At 43.4% G+C, this 16,892-nt stretch overlaps 1 protein-coding gene across 1 annotated transcript in view; it reads right to left on the minus strand.

The window, feature by feature from the left end:
* LOC120531801 (bile salt export pump-like) overlaps positions 1-15,804 on the minus strand; it is a 109,698-nt gene extending 93,894 nt beyond the window's left edge. Inside the window, exon 1 of the mRNA XM_039757551.1 lies at positions 15,687-15,804. The gene's annotated coding sequence lies outside the window, so the exon portion shown is untranslated. The remainder of the gene's footprint in view (positions 1-15,686) is intronic.
* Between the last annotated feature and the right edge of the window lie 1,088 nt (positions 15,805-16,892).

Below are 16,892 nucleotides of genomic sequence, written 5' to 3' on the forward strand. Positions count from 1 at the left end.
TCATCTCTTGTGCAGTGCAGCATATTGATATGATGGTAAAATTACTTGTTAATATGAAGTCTTGTAATATCAATAAAAATGTGTTTCAGTAAAGCCCTCTCAGACTACTCCAAAGTGAAGTTTTGTAGGTAAGTCACAATGCAGAGATTAATAAAACTTTACTTCTTCTTCTTCTTTTGGCTGTTCCCATTTAGGGATAGCCACAGCAGATCATCTGTCCCTGTCTTTTACATCATTTTCTGCCACTCTGACTGTCTTCATGTTCTTCCTCACCACACCCATAAACCTCCTCTTTGGCCTTCCACTTTTCCTTTTGCCTGGTGGTTCCATCCTCAACATTCGCACCCTTCCACCACTTTACTGACTCTCATTCCCCTTCTTCATCTCTCCAGGTTTGTCTCAACCTGCTGTCTACTCTCATTACAATCACAATGTCATCCGCCAACATCATAGTCCACGAGGACTCCTGACTGACCACATCTGTCAACCTGTCCATCACCATTGCAAACAGGAAAGGGCTCAGAGCCGATCCTTGATGTGATCCTACTCTCACCTTGAACCGGATTGCCATTCCTACCACACACCTCACCACAGTCCCAGTATCCTCATACATATCCTGCACCACGCTCAAATACTTTCTTGCTACTCCCGACATCCTCATACAGTACCGTAACTCCTCTCTTGGCACACTGTTCTATGCTTTCCCTAAGTCCACCAACATGCAATGCAATTCCTTCTGACCTTCCATGAACTTCTCTATCACATAACATCACATCTGTAATACTCTTTCCTGGCATTGCTGCTCACAAATCTCCAGTCTAGCATCCATTACTCTTTCCTATAGCTTCATGGTGTGGCTCATCAATTTTATAACCCTGTAGTTACTGCAGCTCTGCACATTTCCCTTATTCTTGAAAACTGGTAGTAATATATGTCTTCTCCACTCCTCAGGCATATTTTCAATTTTCAAGAATTTGTTAAACAATCTAATTAAAATTTGTATTGATGCTTTGTAAGTGTACTGAAGACCAAAAAAAGCCTTTGTTAAGGACTTGTTAATAAAATACTAAATGAGGAATTGAAGCATTTTTGGAGTACCTAAACTAAAGTGTTACCGCAATACCCTAATAAAGTGCAAGTAGCCAACATCAGGTACATTACAAGTTTATAATTGTTTAGGGTGAAGCATAAAGGATGCATAGGATCACATAACGAAGATGAAGGGCTTTTTCAATTGATCTTTATACACTCATCATTAGCTAAATGCGTGCTGTTCATTTATTTATTTGCAGGTTCTTTCCAGTTCTTAGTACCATTACTTTTTTCGGTAAAGAAAACACAATTTATGTAGAAACACATCACAGAGACAGATTGCACAAATAAGATTTCTTCAGTTAAACAACAGCAGTCTAATGTTTTCTTTAATGAAATTACAGCAGATTTGTCAGTCGATATAACTACAGTAGTGGTTTGAGAATTTCCTGTGTGGGATATGGCCAGCCGTTCATCCCGGCCAATACCCCCAGGCCACCAGGTGGAGCCCTTCTTCCAACATAGAGGTGCCCTGAGGGCATCATGGACAGTGGAGTTTTACATCACAGCCCTGCTGGATACCATGGGGATCTCCAGGGGACGCTGAAGGAAGGAGCAGGGACTTCTATTTCCCCAATAACTCGGAAGTACGTCTTAGTCACAGCGACAGAGGAAATGATGTACTTCCAGGATGAAAAAGAAGAGTTTTTGATCTGACTCAGAAGTGCTAGGAAATCACATGGACTGAGGGTTCAGAAGCACTTCTGGGTCAAGGACTATAAAGGACTCTGGGAGATCCCAGACAGAGGAGCGGAGTCGGGAGGAAGAGTGGCAACGCGTCTGGGAGAGTGGAGGATTGTTTATTTGATTATTGATTGTGAATTGTATTGTTATACTAGCAAAATACTTGCGCTTCGCAGCAAAGAAGTAGTGTTTAAAGAAGTAATGAAAAAGAAAAGGAAACATTTTGAAAATAACGTAACATGATTGACAATGTAATTGTTTTGTCACTGTTATGAGTGTTGCTGTCATATATATATACACACACACACACACATATAAACTTATATATACATATACACATATACATATGCACACACACATATATAAACATATATATACATATACACATATACATATATACATATACATACATATCTACATATATACACACATACATATACACACATAAATATACATACACATACATATATATAAACATATATATACTGTGGTCCCCGGCCGGGGCTGGAACACGGCCGGGACGCCCAGGAGGACGAGAGGAGGGCTTGTGCCTCCTCCAGACCGCGAGGGGGCGTCCGTCCTGGTTCTGTTGGGGGCCGTGGGTAGAGGGCTTGGAAGCCCAGCCCTGTAGGGACCCGTGGCCACCGCCAGGCGGCGCCCCGATGCCGGTTTATCCCGTACGGTCCTCGGCTGGGGCTGGAGCCCGGCCGGGACGCTTTGGAGGACCAGAGGAGGGCGAGTGCCTCCTCCAGACCGAGTGGGGGCGTCCGTCCTGGTTATGCAGGTGGCCTCGGGTAGGGACCCGTGGCCACCAGGCAGCGCCCCAGTGCCTAATTATTCCGGGAGCCCGGCACTTCCGCCACACCAGGAAGTGCCTGGGGGAAGACTTTATGTGGCGCCCGGAGAGCTGCCAGGAGGACAGCCGACACTTCCGCCACGCTGGGGCGTGGCTAAGGAGCAGATGCCGGAAACACCTGGGGCTCATCCGGGAGCATTATATAAGGGGCCACCTCCCTCCAGTCATTGGTGGATGTCGGGAGGAAGCGGACAGAGCTGGAGAGAGAGGACGGGAGGCGGCCAGGAAGGCACAAGAGACTGTGGGCCTGGACATTGGGGAAATCGGTGCAAGAAGGCACTGGGGGTGCACGTGAGCCATTTGTAAATAATAGTGTATATAAATAAATGGTGTGTGGTGAAAATATGATGTCCGTCTGTCTGTGCCAGGGCCAGCGTTCACAATACATATACACATATACACATACATCCACATATATACATATATATATAGATATATACATATCTACATATATACACACATACATATACACACACACATATATATATATATACCCTTTGGGATGCGAGCAACTGTTGCTGGGTGTGCCAGAATCCATCGAGGAAGAAAAATGAAAAACATTATTTGTACAAAATCTTAATTTATCAATCCATTCCTAAATAATTAAATGGGCAGGCTATTTCGTATCAGTGCAATACGCTGCTTGTTAAAATGGATGACTTCCGCTCTTACGTGCACTTAGTGCTGCGTGGTTATTATGAACTATCGTATCTGTTAAAGTTCTATTTAAATTTGAAATATAAGTAATTTTTATTTAGTCGACAGAAATATCTTTGGTAGGAATGTAAGTTAAATTTAGTCATCATTGCATAAATTTTTCTTCACCATAGAAATTTAAAGACTTAATTCAACTTCCATTCCTACCAAAGATATTTCTGTCGACTAAATAGAACCTACTTATATCCAAATAGAACTTGAAAAGATATATTTTTTCGAATCAGATCGCACATTTTAGATCGCCTTGATGCGTGCTATTGTGCTCTTGCCTACCTGCCTCAATAAGTCACCGTCGCTTCGCTCTTACTTTTTTACCGTTCATTTAATCATGGCTATTCGTGAAAAAATTTGAAAATGGAAGGAGGATTACACTGAATATGGCTTTACCAAAACAATTATTGATGGCGAATAAAGTATCCATTATTCATAAAGCTTCAATTGATGATCTGTTTTTCTGCGTTAACCTCATATTTTTTCATACTTCTTCTCAAACCAAGGGGGTGCGAAATCAGCCTCGTCCCTCACAGGGGATGCGAGGGTAAAATGAATCCGGAAGCGCTGATATATATGTATGTGTGTGTATATATATTGTGGTCCCCGGCCGGGACGCCCAGGAGGACCGGACGAGGGCTTGTGCCTCCTCCAGACCGCGAGGGGGTGTCCGTCCTGGTTATGTTGGGGGCCTCGGGTAAAGGGCTTGGAAGCCCAGCCCTGTAGGGACCCATGGCCACCGCCAGGCGGCGCCCCGGTGCCTGGATATCCCCGGAGCCCAGCACTTCCGCCACACCAGGAAGTGCTGGGGGCAAGACGACGGGGGAAACCCGGACGGCTTCTGGGTGCGCAGCCGGCACTTCCGCCACACTGGGGCGTTTATGCGGAGGAGTGCCGGGAAGCAGCTGGAGCCCATCCGGGTTCCCATTTAAGGGGCCGCCTCCCTCCAGTCAGCGGCGGATGTCGGGTGGAAGAGGACGGAGCTAGAGTGAGGACGAGAGGCGGCCAAGAGAGAGGCACAGAGACTGAGAGGCCTGGACTTTGGGGAATCGGTGCAAGAGGCACTGGGGTTTGTGCATTGTAAATATTGGCAAAAATAAACGTGTATTGGGTGAACTTACGATGTCCGTCTGCGTGTGTCCGGGCCAGCGTTCACAATATATATATATAATATATATATATAGAAATAGTTTTACTGTCAAATAACGCAAAGAGTACACGACACATGTTTTGGCCTAATTCTGGGCTCATCAGGCGTACACACTCAGTGCACCCCCTCTCGGGAATCGAACCTCGGACGTCAGTGCTAGAGGCGAAGCCTCTTCACAGTCAGTTCACGTGAGTCGCTTGGAGTACATGCATCGAAGGTTCTCAGCTGTGCTTGCGCTATCGCGTGCGAGGTCCACGGCTTTATTTAATGTTAGCTAAGACCCGGCACTTAAAAGTTTCTCTCGCAGTTTCGCTGAGTTTGTGCCAAACACCACTCTGACCATCTCATCTTCATCTGCATAAGCACAGTCCTTCACCCATAAATATTTAGAGGCAGAGTGTTTCTATTGGATTGCTGTTGACGGATGGCCTTATATGGGCAGGCACTCAATTACGTGGGAGGCGTGACGATGAGGGACCCAACTCAGCCCCACACTGCGACCGAGCTGCAGGCTATGACCATATATATGTACATAAGTAGGTTCCAGTTATGACCATTATGCGTAGAATTTCGAAATGAAACCTGCCTAACTTTTGTAAGTAAGCTGTAAGGAATGAGCCTGCCAAATTTCAGCCTTCTACCTACACGGGAACTTGGAGAGTTAGTGGTGAGTGAGTGAGTGAGTGAGTGAGTGATTGAATGAGTGAGTGAGTGAGTGAGTGAGTCAGTGAGGGCTTTGCCTTTTATTAGTATAGATGATTATTGTGGAATGGAGGGTACTTTGTGCACGTTATTGTCCAAATAAAAATAATTATTGGACTTTTATCTGGTGTCTGGCCATTATTATCTGCCTCAGTGCAACTTTACGTTTGTTGTTTTAGGCATAGTTTCCCACAGAGGCTAGACAGTGGGATGGTACTTTTGTAGGTTAGGTTAAAAAAATGGTACATATGCTAAAAGAGTCTGTGTGATACAATAAATACACGTTCATCCAACCCCAACATCCAGTCCCGTTCCCAAAGATCCAACTCCTCCTGAAAGATCCAGTTCTTCCCCGTTCTGTCTTTTATATTTGGATTTTTGCATCATTTTTATGTGATCTTCTCTGTTGTTTTATACGATTATCTGTTTGTTTGGGGGAGGGGGCTTTCTAGTCACTTTTCTCAGTTCTGAGCTCAGTTTTCAATAATTTTTTGTACTTTTATTGTTAAAAGTTGTTGGATCAGTTTTGTGGCCAATGCTGAATGTGCTGCTATCATTAGGGTGACATTTCACATTGTTAGGGACATGCCCTCTGGGGTCTTGACCCATGGGAAATGATGTAACGGGTTAAAGGTTGCCCTAGGGAATTCCAAACACTCCTCTTGCTTTTCAAACTAATCAATATCTTCTACTTTTTTATTTTTTTTTTTGTATCTTGTGTTTTTGATTGTTTCGGTTTTGATACTGTGCTCTTGTCCTTTTGGTTTAGACCTTTTTTGGCTTCCTGGCTATGTCTCCACTTCTGATTGAGTCTTAAAACTGTTTTGCCAGTGTTACTAGTATAATAACACAGACTGCAGAGTGTGGTACTCTGCATGCTTTAAGCCTGGCATCTCAGTTTGACTATTTTGGAATCTGGCCATCCAGTCCAGAAAGACTTTAGTCATAGCTCTGCACTGTGACCCCAGTGGCTCTTTAAGAGGTTTGCTCATTTCCTTTCATGGCCTGGTCGAGAGATGTTCTAATCATTTGGGTTACCTTTTCAGTGGCAGTGAACAGATCTTCTTCTTTCCAAGTCTGTTGCTTTCCTAAACTTTCTTTATGGTTCTCTTTAAAAGGGTGGCTTGCGATTTGTCATACTCTTTGCTCTTTCATGGAGGCTCAACCTCTTCTTTGCCTATTGATTTCTTTCACTTATGCGGCAGTCATGCAAAGAATTTTGTCGCCCATTCCTTTCACCTTAATTCCTTATTTCTCTTATGTGCATGTGTTCCAAATCTACATGTAACATGATCAAATCTTTAATCACATGTAAGAGATTAAGTATAAACAATCCCTTGAATTTCATATCATATCTAATTCCTGGATAGTTTTTTCTTCCAAAATAAGTCCCCTAGAGTATTATTACCTGGGCGACGGATCTTCAGTTTCAGGGCTCAAACCAAGCAGTTCATACCACTCCGGAACACGAGGGGGCATTGTTGCTAACTATTCTGTCTCTTCCTCTCTGTGGCTCTGAGAAGACGTCCAATGAGGGCATATGACGCACACAGAGAAGGCCCCGTCCCTTCTGGTCACAGCCTTATAATAATAATAATACTTTGCATTTATATAGCGTTTTTCTCACTACTCGAAGCGCTCAGCAATTTGCGGCTTAAGGGTCTTGCTCAAGGACCCAACAGAGCAGAGTCCTAATTGGCATTTACGGGATTTGAACCGGCAACCTTCCAATTGCCAGTGCAGATCCCTAGCCTCAGAGCCACTACCATAAAAGCAGGCCAGTCCTAGAGCATACAAGGACTGGTCCACTCTAGAAGTGAGCAATAAAAAGATGGCACTAGAAGACACTTTGAAAGAGCCGAGGATTTACATTTAATTTGTTGTTTTTATGCAGCACCAACATATGCTCGTTTCTTCGAGCACACATATGAAACGGGGATGCCAAGTTGAGTCCCCAACTCTTTCCTGAGACTCTGTCAAATTACTCGGCTGATTACAGTGCATATATACAGTATTCCCTATCCAGTGCTTTACACAATGACTTAAACTTGGATGGGATTTACCAATTCTGTCATTCTATCCATGAATGAGCAGGTCGAGTTGTAGTTTTCTGGATGAGAAGCAAATGTTTTCTAGCCCTGTAAAGTCTGCCTCATATTCTAGGCTTTGCTGAATACTTCTTAAATATTCACCAATGTTACATCTGGCACTCCCTGTGTCAAACACTTCACAGTAGGGCACAGTAGTCTCTCTGACTCTTTTTAATTCTGCATTTGACTTTGTGCTGGAGGCAGGCGTGTGCTTATAGTGAGCCAAGTGCTTGAGCTTTGCAGCTAACTTGTGTGGCTGCTTGCAAGGGCTTGCGCTTCAAGGTCTGTCATGCAGGGTCAGTTGTGAGGACATGGAAAAAGTTACTTTTCTGTAAAATGCAGCTTTTGGAGAGTAAAATGATGTTGCCCTTCATCCTTGAACCACTTCATCAGCTACAGCATATCTTTCATGCCATCCATCTTTATCACATGGGGTGTACTCTGGACAAATATTTTATTAAGCTGTGTAAGCCCGTGCTGTAGAAAAACCTGGGCTCCTGGAAACCATTGAAATCATCAGAAAAAACATTGAAATGCAGAGTCGGCATTTTCGTTTTTGCAGACGTGCTCGCCCCCTTGTCTATCAGCAGCTCAGCGAGTTTGTCTCTCCTCAGCAGTTTCACTTTGGTGACAGAGTCGCCTTCTTTCAGCTTCATGCTGTAGCCTCGAACTTCGTTCTTCTTCTGAATTGTTAACTTGGAGCTGCCTTGCTAGCTCTTTGAGCTTTACACTGTTGCCTTGCACTTCTGGGTTGCCGCGCAATTCTGGGCCAGACAGGCAGACACAACTTCCACATGTAGGCATTTATATATAAGATATGTACTGTATATATATATATATACTGCTCAAAAGAATTAAAGGAACACTTTTTAATCAGAGTATAGCATAAAGTCAATGAAACTTATGGGATATTAATCTGGTCAGTTAAGTAGCAGAGGGGGTTGTTAATCAGTTTCAGCTGCTGTGGTGTTAATGAAATTAACAACAGATGCACTAGAGGGGCAACAATGAGATGACCCCCAAAACAGGAATGGTTTAACAGGTGGAGGCCACTGACATTTTTCCCTCCTCATCTTTTCTGACTGTTTCTTCACTAGTTTTGCATTTGGCTACAGTCAGTGTCACTACTGGTAGCATGAGGCGATACTTGGACCCTACAGAGGTTGCACAGGTAGTCCAACTTCTCCAGGATGGCACATCAATACATGTCATTGCCAGAAGGTTTGCTGTGTCTCCCTGCACAGTCTCAAGGGCATGGAGGAGATTCTAGGAGACAAGCAGTTACTCTAGGAGAGCTGGAGAGGGCCATAGAAGGTCCATAACCCATCAGCAGGACCAGTATCTGCTCCTTTGGGCAAGGAGGAACAGGATGAGCACTGCCAGAGCCCTACAAAATGACCTCCAGCAGGCCACTGGTGTGAATGTCTCTGACCAAACAACCAGAAAGACTGCATGAGGGTGACCCAAGGGCCCCATGTCCTCTAATGGGCCCTGAGCTCACTGCCCAGCAGCATGCAGCTCGATTGGCATTCGCCATAGAATACCAGAATTGGCAGATGCACCACTGGTGCCCTGTGCTTTTTACAGATTAGAGCAGGTTCACCCTGAGCACGTGACAGAAGTGAGAGGGTCTGGAGAAGCCATGGAGAACATTATGCTGCCTGTAACATCATTCAGCATGAGCAGTTTGGTGGTGGGTTAATGATTGTCTGGGGAGGCATATCCATGGAGGGTCACACAGACCGCTACAGGCTTGACAAAGGCACCTTGGCTGCCATTAGGTATCAGGATGAAATCCTTGGACCCATTGTCAGACCCTATGCTGGTACAGTGGCTCCTGTTGCACGACAATTCCTGGCCTCATGTGGTGAGAGTATGCAGGCAGTTCCTGGAGGATGAAGGAATTGATACCATTGACTGGCCACCACACTTTCCTGACCTAAATCCAATAGAACACCTCTGGGACATTATGTTTTGGTCCATCCAATGCCACCAGGTTGCACCTCAGACTGTCCAGGAGCTCAGTGATGCCCTGGTCCAGATCTGGGAGGAGATCCCCCACAACATCATCTGTCATTTCATTAGAAGCATGCACCGATGTTGTCAGGCATGTATACAAGAACACAGGGGCCATACAAAGTGCTGCGTACAATTTGGAGTTGCTGCAATTAAATTTTGGCAAAATGGACTAGCCTGCCACATAATTTTTTCACTCTGATTTTTGGGGCGTCTTTGAATTCAGGGCTCTGTAGGTTGATCATTTTCATTTCCATCAAACGATGTGGCATCCTTTCGTTCCTAACACATTACCCAGTCTATACCAGTATAGATATCCAGGAGGATTTCTTTTTCCCATTGAGATCTGATGTGTTTTCAAAGTGTTCCTTTAATTTTTTTAAGCAGTTTATATATATAATCCATTATCCATCCATCCATTATCCAACCCACTATATTCTAACTACAGGGTGACGGACGTCTGCTGGAGCAAATCCCCCAATATATATATATACTGTGACAGATGTCCGGGGACCTTGCTCCACCAGGACGCCAGAAGAACGGAAGGATTGGGAAAAGGGCAGCATCTTCCCTGGACCACAAGGGAGCGACCTCCCGGGATTACATGGGGGTCACAGAGCTTGGAAGCTCAACCCTATGGATGGACGTGGCCACCACCAGGGAGTGCCTGGACAGCTCTGGAACTGTTTTCCGCAGCACTTCTGCCACAGCCCGAAGTGTTGCCAGATGTTAATTGTGGAGCACCTAGAGTACTTCCGGGTGCTCTATAAAAAGGGCCGCCTCACTACATACGGGAGCCGGAGTCAGGTGGAAGAGGACGGAGCTTGCGAGTGAGGAGTTGGAGGTGGCTGAAGAGAGAGAAGGAGGTCTAGAGGAATTTTAGTGGTGATTACAGCACAATTTGTGGTGTTGGGAAAAGGGGTTGTAAATAAGCATGTGTGATTTAAGACATTTGGTGTCGGCCTGTTTGTGTTCGGGTTCGAGATGTCCACAATGGCGTCCGAATGGATATATACAATAGCTTCTATTTAGTGATAGCATAATCATTTATTGTCCAGCTGCCTTATTTCTGCCATATGCTAAACATCACACAGATTCAAATTGACTTACCCAACCTTTTGGTTTTATTAACAGCTGACATAAATGGATTTCATGGGTAAGTGATCAGATATTTATCTAATTCTGAGCCGCATCCTTCATCCAGATGTTCTGTCAGTAAAATGATAAAATTATGTCTCTTTTCAATATCCAGGAATGTGTACAAAGTGAACCAATACAAACAGTAAGTATCTGCACCATTTGTTTAACGTCTACCATATGTGCTGACATTTTCAATTTGCTCGTCCCTCCTTGTCTATCAGTGGCTAAGCGAGTTTGTCTTTCCTCTGTGGCTTCACTTTGGTGACGGAGTTGTTTTCTTTCAGCTTCATGCTGTAACCTCACACTTCTTTCTTCTTCCGACTTGTTAACTTAGGGCTGCCTTGCCGGCTCTTTGAGCTTCATGCTGTAGCCTCGCACTTCCAGGCACACACACTTCCACACGTAGACGTTTATATATAAGATGATATTGAAATGTTTAAGATATCATTTCAAGATAGCTTAACATATACAAGGGGTTCCACTGCAAGAACAGGATATTTTACAAGTGATTTTGAGAGTATGTGGCATAAAAGTATGAGGACGTCCCACCAAATGACTGAGTTCAGATGTTTCATTGTTAACAGGTGCATAAAATGAAGTGCGTAGATGTGTGTTCTGCATTGGCAAACATGAATGGGTCTTACTGAAGAGCTTGGTGACTTTAATCGTGGCACTGTTATAGGGTGCCACCTTTGACACAATTCAATATATGAAATTTCTGCTTTGCTAGATCTGTTCTGGTCAATTGCAAGCGCTGTTATTGTGAAGTGAAAGCATCAAGGAGCAACAACAGCTTACGGAATGGGGCCACCGAGTTCTGAAGCACATAAAAGTCTTTTCTTTTCCATGGCATCACTCACAACAGAGTTCCAAAGTGCTGCTGGAAGCAACATTAGCACAAGAACGGTGTGTTGGGAGCTTCAGGAAATGGGTTTCCATGGCAGAGCTGCTGCCAAGTGTCAGCTGGAGTGGTGTAAAGTACGCCGCCATTGGACTCTGGAGCAGTGGAAACGTGTTCTCTAGGGTGATGAAGCACACTTTACTATCTGACAGTCTGATGGATGAATCTGGGTTTGGCGAATGTCCAGAAAATGTTACCTTCAGGACTTCATAGTGCCTACTGTAAAGTTTGGTGGAGGAGTAATAATGACCACGGGCTGTTTTTCAAGATTTCGCCTAGGCCCCTTGGTTCAAGTGAAGAGTACTGTTAATGCTGCAGCACACAAGGACATTTTAGGCAGATGCAAAACTCATATTTGTTGAAGCCTTTTTGTGTTCCAGCATAACTGAGTCCCTGTGTCCAAAGCCAGGTCTATAAAGACATGAAGGCCTCCACAAGCCCTGACCTCAACCCTATCGAATACCTTTGTTGTGAATCAGCCAGGCCTTCATGTCCAACACTTGACCTTGCAAATGCTCTGGTGGATGAATGGCCACACATTCCCACAGACACACTCCACAATTTTGTGGAAAGCCTTCCGAGCCTTCCCAGACTTTGTGGAGGTACATGATTTTGGAATGGAATGTCCAACAAGCTCATTCAGGTGTGATGGTCAGATATCCACAAACGTTTGGCCATATTGTGTATCTCAAAATGATTTTCAGATATCTTAAAATGCATGCAAGGCCAATTTCAGACATCTGCAAACGTGTCTGAGATATTTTGAAATACAATTGAGATGTCAGTCAGTCAGTCAGTCATTGCCCAACCTGCTATATCCTAACACAGGGTCACGGGGGTCTGCTGGAGCAAATCCCAGCCTACAAGGTAGGAACGAATCCCGGGCAGGGCGCCAGCTCACCGCAGGCCACACACACACCCACAAAACAAGCGCAGTAGGGACAATGTAGGACCTCCAATGCACCTAACCTGCATGTCTTTGGGAGGAAACCCACGCAGACACGGGGAGAACATGCAAACTCCACACAGGGAGGACCCAGGAAGTGAACCCAGGTCTCCTAACTGTGAGGCAGCTGCGCCACCGTTAGATTGTATTACAGATATCTTAAAATGTTAAGGACCATACTTTGAGATATCTGGAAATGAGTTTAATCTTTAAAATGAGTTTTATCTTAAAATGTGAGCTGCATTATAAGTTATCTAAAATTCATTTTGAAATCTCTCTAAACGTTAATTCAGTCTGTTATTCACATCACAGATTCATCTGTGATTTTTAATAGCTTCTTCTCTATTGTGGTCACCCTGGTCAGTCAAAGGCTTGAGGAACACCTGTCTCTCTCCTCCTCAATCCCAGCAACTTTAAGTTAATTTAACATAAGGTCCTCAAACCTGTTTAATCCAGTTTAGGATTGCAAGGTACCAGGGCTTATCCCAGCAGCAGTGGGCGCAAAGCAGGAATTAGCCCTGGACAAGACGTCAGTCCATCACAGAACTCATTTAAACACTCACACAATCAGTTAAGCGATTAACAGACACATCTTTGTGGATAAAGGAGGATAACCCTGAGAGAGAAATGGAGAACATGCAAACACCAAACAGGCAACAAGTAGAAACATTCACTAATCATCCATTTTTACACCCGCTTATCCTGAGCAGGGTCAGGACTCGAGGAAACTGGAGTCTATTCCAGCAAACATCGGGGACAAGACAAGATCATTCTCTGGTTGGGGCACATACGTCTGTGAAATACATGAATAAACTACTTCAGTCTGAATCTGGCCAGATCACTTAAGCCTCTGAAGACTGTAAAAAGTTCCTTCACCTTTTCCATGATAAAATGAAAAACTGCAATAATTCAACTAATACAAATTCATCTTTCTTTTTGCATTTTTCATTCCCTTTCCGGTCTATCCAGTTCTTTTTCCAAATTTTCACCAGTTTCATCTCCATTTATAAATGAACTGCTCTGTAAGATGATGATGCACTGGACCCCCTCCCCACCACACTTCTCAAATCTCGCTTTCATGTCATGATCCCGACAATAATAAACACATCTCTTGACACCGGCTCTGTGCCAGCTACTTTAAAAGTCACCTTTGTAACCCCAATGATAAAAAAGTCGGGACTTGATGCTGACAATCTGTTTGCAGCCCATCTCTCACTTACCTTTCATGTCTAAAGTTCTCGAGCGTGTTGTGGCCTCCCAACTCACCAGTTACTTTACGTGGAAGAAGCTGATGGAGTGCTTTCTGTCTGGCTTCAGAACACTGCCAACTGTGAAACTGCTCTGCTTTGAGTAACAAATGATTTGCTTATGGCAGCAAACACTGGACAGACCCCAATATTAATTCTGGTAGACCTCAGTGCAGCATTTGATGCTGTCAAGCATGACGTTCTGCTGTCCAGAATGGAGAGCCTTCTGGGTGTCTCTGGCACTGCCCTCCAATGGTTTGAGTCCTAAATGACTGATAGACATGAGTTTGCTAGTCTTGGCAACAGCAGGTCCAGCTCAGTGACAGTCACACAAGGAGTTCCTCAGGGCCTCGCTTATTTAGCATTTACACGCTTCCACTTGGCCATATTATTTATAGCTTTGGACTGGATTATCAGTCAGCTCTATTGCAGTGTTAAAAGTGAAGGATCATCAGAGCTTTTTTAGCATACAGCTTGTCTCAATTAAAAATTAAAACCTTCATAAAATTAAAGTCCTTATGATTAAACTGCAACAACACCAAAGCCATGCTAATTGGCAGTAAAAATCAGAAATGAGCTCCTTTTCAATCACTCTTGTTGATCACATCAACATCACTTCATCTTCTGTCATCTTTTTGATTCCTCCCTTTCTTATTCTAACCACATAAACCACATTAAGAAACTTTCTTACTTCCACCTTCAAAGCAAATTCGATGTTCACTCATTACTCTCCTTTTCTGATGCTAATAAGCTTGTCCATGCTTTTATAAAGTCCCACATTGACTATCAGAACTCCCCTTACTAATCAGTTATCACATCTCCAGGTGGTTCAAAAGTCTGCTTGTCACACAGACCCACAACAGCGCGCACATCACAGCTATCAGGTCTGCCTTCACTGCTTCCCTGTGCCTAATGGGATTGAATATAAAATTCTGTTACTAATGTGCTTTAGCTAAAGCTTTCATTGGCTTTGCCCAAGCTACATTAGTAACCTCCTCCATCACTAGGCTTCTGTTCGCTCACTAAGGCTCACTGATTCTTTGTGTCCTAAACCCGTGTTCTGTGGTCGACAGCCTTCATCTCTATAGTGCCCAGACTTTGGAATGAGCTCCTTAAATTAACGAGATCAGCCGACTCAATTCATTCTTTTAAAAAATAGCCTTAAAAAATATTTGTTCAGGAAGGCATTTAACTTACGCTGGCATTTGGACCCTTTCTCTCAGCCCTGGGGTTCAGAATGATTATGTGTTTCACAAATGATGTAATTTCTTCAGGATTTTATTTATTTATTTATTATTATTATTATTATTATTATTATTATTATTATTATTATTATTATTATTATTATTATTATTATTATTATAAGTGTTATGTGGCAGCGCACTGCTATAAGAATTGTAGAAAAAGCAGCGTAATAAAATATTGGTGCATGCCACCAAAATAAAAGGGTCATGAGGTGCACTAGTTAGAGGAGGACAAGATCTAGGAGGAAGACATCAGACTAGGCAAACATTTATTATCTTTGGTGTTGTTTTCTGAAATCAGTTAGTAAAGAAACCTTCAAAAATAAAGGCTTACCAGTGAAATGGTGTCCATTCTCTGAACAACCTGGAATAGCTATCTATCTATTATATAGTGCCTATCCTATCTATCTATCTATCTATCTATTATATAGTGCCTTTCCTGTCTATCTATCTATCTATCTATCTATCAATTAACCTGGAATAAAAACATAGCTCATAACATCCTCAAACCAACTTAGCTCATCTAAAGCTGAATCCATCCCTGGACAGAGTTCCAGTCCATCTTGCTTTAGAATCTCCAGTTCACCTCATGTGTATATCTTTGTGGATGTGGGAGAACAATCAGTGTAACCCTGCAGGTCCATGTAAACAGCAACTGGCTGTAGGGCTTTAAACCAGGACTGTGCATCAATAAGATGGTAGATCTTCCCACCCCAAATTTAAGTTTGAAGGACCAAAAGAGTATCAGACTGAGTGTAAGTGATATCGTTCTATGTGTTGCGTATTTCTTGTGTTACATGCACCATGTTGCGATCTCCTGTTGTTCTGCCCCCTGTCATTACTTTCACAGCTATTACCAAATCTCTGACAGTAGTAAAGTTTCCCAAGGAAAGAAGTGACCATTACTTACGATTTGTTTCCTCATCAAATGTCTTTCTAAGAGAAACCAGATGTCCGTCTGAGACCAATTTGTGGCTGACAGTGAGAGGAGTCCACTTTGTGACCTACATGTCAGAGAAGAACCCTGCTACTTTTTTTTCCCACAGGTAAACGGCCGAGCAGTCGATGATGATGACAGGTCAATGAACTGCCGAGTGAGCTGTTATTACATGGTGAGTGTCACCAGCGAGCCTGCCAGAGCTGACAATGGTGATTCCCATGAAATGCAGAGGTGGCTTTTACTTGAAACAGAAATATCACAGCTTTATATGAACTAAACTGAAACTGGTAAAGCTATTTGGTGATCCACAAATGGTTATAGCATATTTCATAGAGCAGAAACTTTGTTTTTCATTTATGACTGAACATATTATGTGAATAATTAAACAAATGAAAATGAAGTGAAGAAAAGTGCTGGTGCTCTTAACTTAGTGTTTTGTAGTACAGCACTTTCTGTAGCTCTGACTGACATTTCTCCACTTCTCGACTGCTCGTTTATCTCAGTGGTCTTCAGTTCTCTCAAGTTTGATGGATGCCTACTCCCAGCAGTGACTTTCAGCTCTTTCCACAGATGTTCACTAGGACTGAGATCGGTGCCCATATTTATCAATCATCACCCTTAGTACCCTTATACTATACGTCTGACTAGGATATTTGTCCTATAGATTTTTGATCTGAGAAGCAGTTATGAACCGAATTACAGCCTCTCCCAGCGCGGAGTAGGAGTTCATGTCTGAGAATGAATGACGTCACGATTTTATGGCACCCTGAGTCGCAATATGACACTCATGAAGACATTTTGTAATTTCCTTGGAAATCATGATGATGTTTTGTAGTTTTCTGATACTAACCCTAAGGCTTCACCTCAATAATAATAATAATAATTCTTCTTCTCCTTTCGGCTAATCCCATTAGGATTTGCCACAGTGAGTCATCTACTTCCATATCTTTCTGTCGTGTTCTGTTACACCCATCACCTGCATGTCCTCTCTCACCACTTCCATAAACCTTCTCTTAGGCCTTCCTCTTTTCCTCTTCCCTGGCAGCTCTATCCTTAGCATCCTCTTCCCAATATACTCAGAATCTCTCCTCTGCACATGTTCAAACCAACGCAATCTCGTTTCTCTGACTTTGTCTCCCAACCATCCAATCTGAGCTGACCCTCTAATGTCCTCAT

This window comes from Polypterus senegalus, chromosome 6 (genome assembly GCF_016835505.1).
Source record: "Polypterus senegalus isolate Bchr_013 chromosome 6, ASM1683550v1, whole genome shotgun sequence".
NCBI lineage: Eukaryota > Metazoa > Chordata > Cladistia > Polypteriformes > Polypteridae > Polypterus > Polypterus senegalus.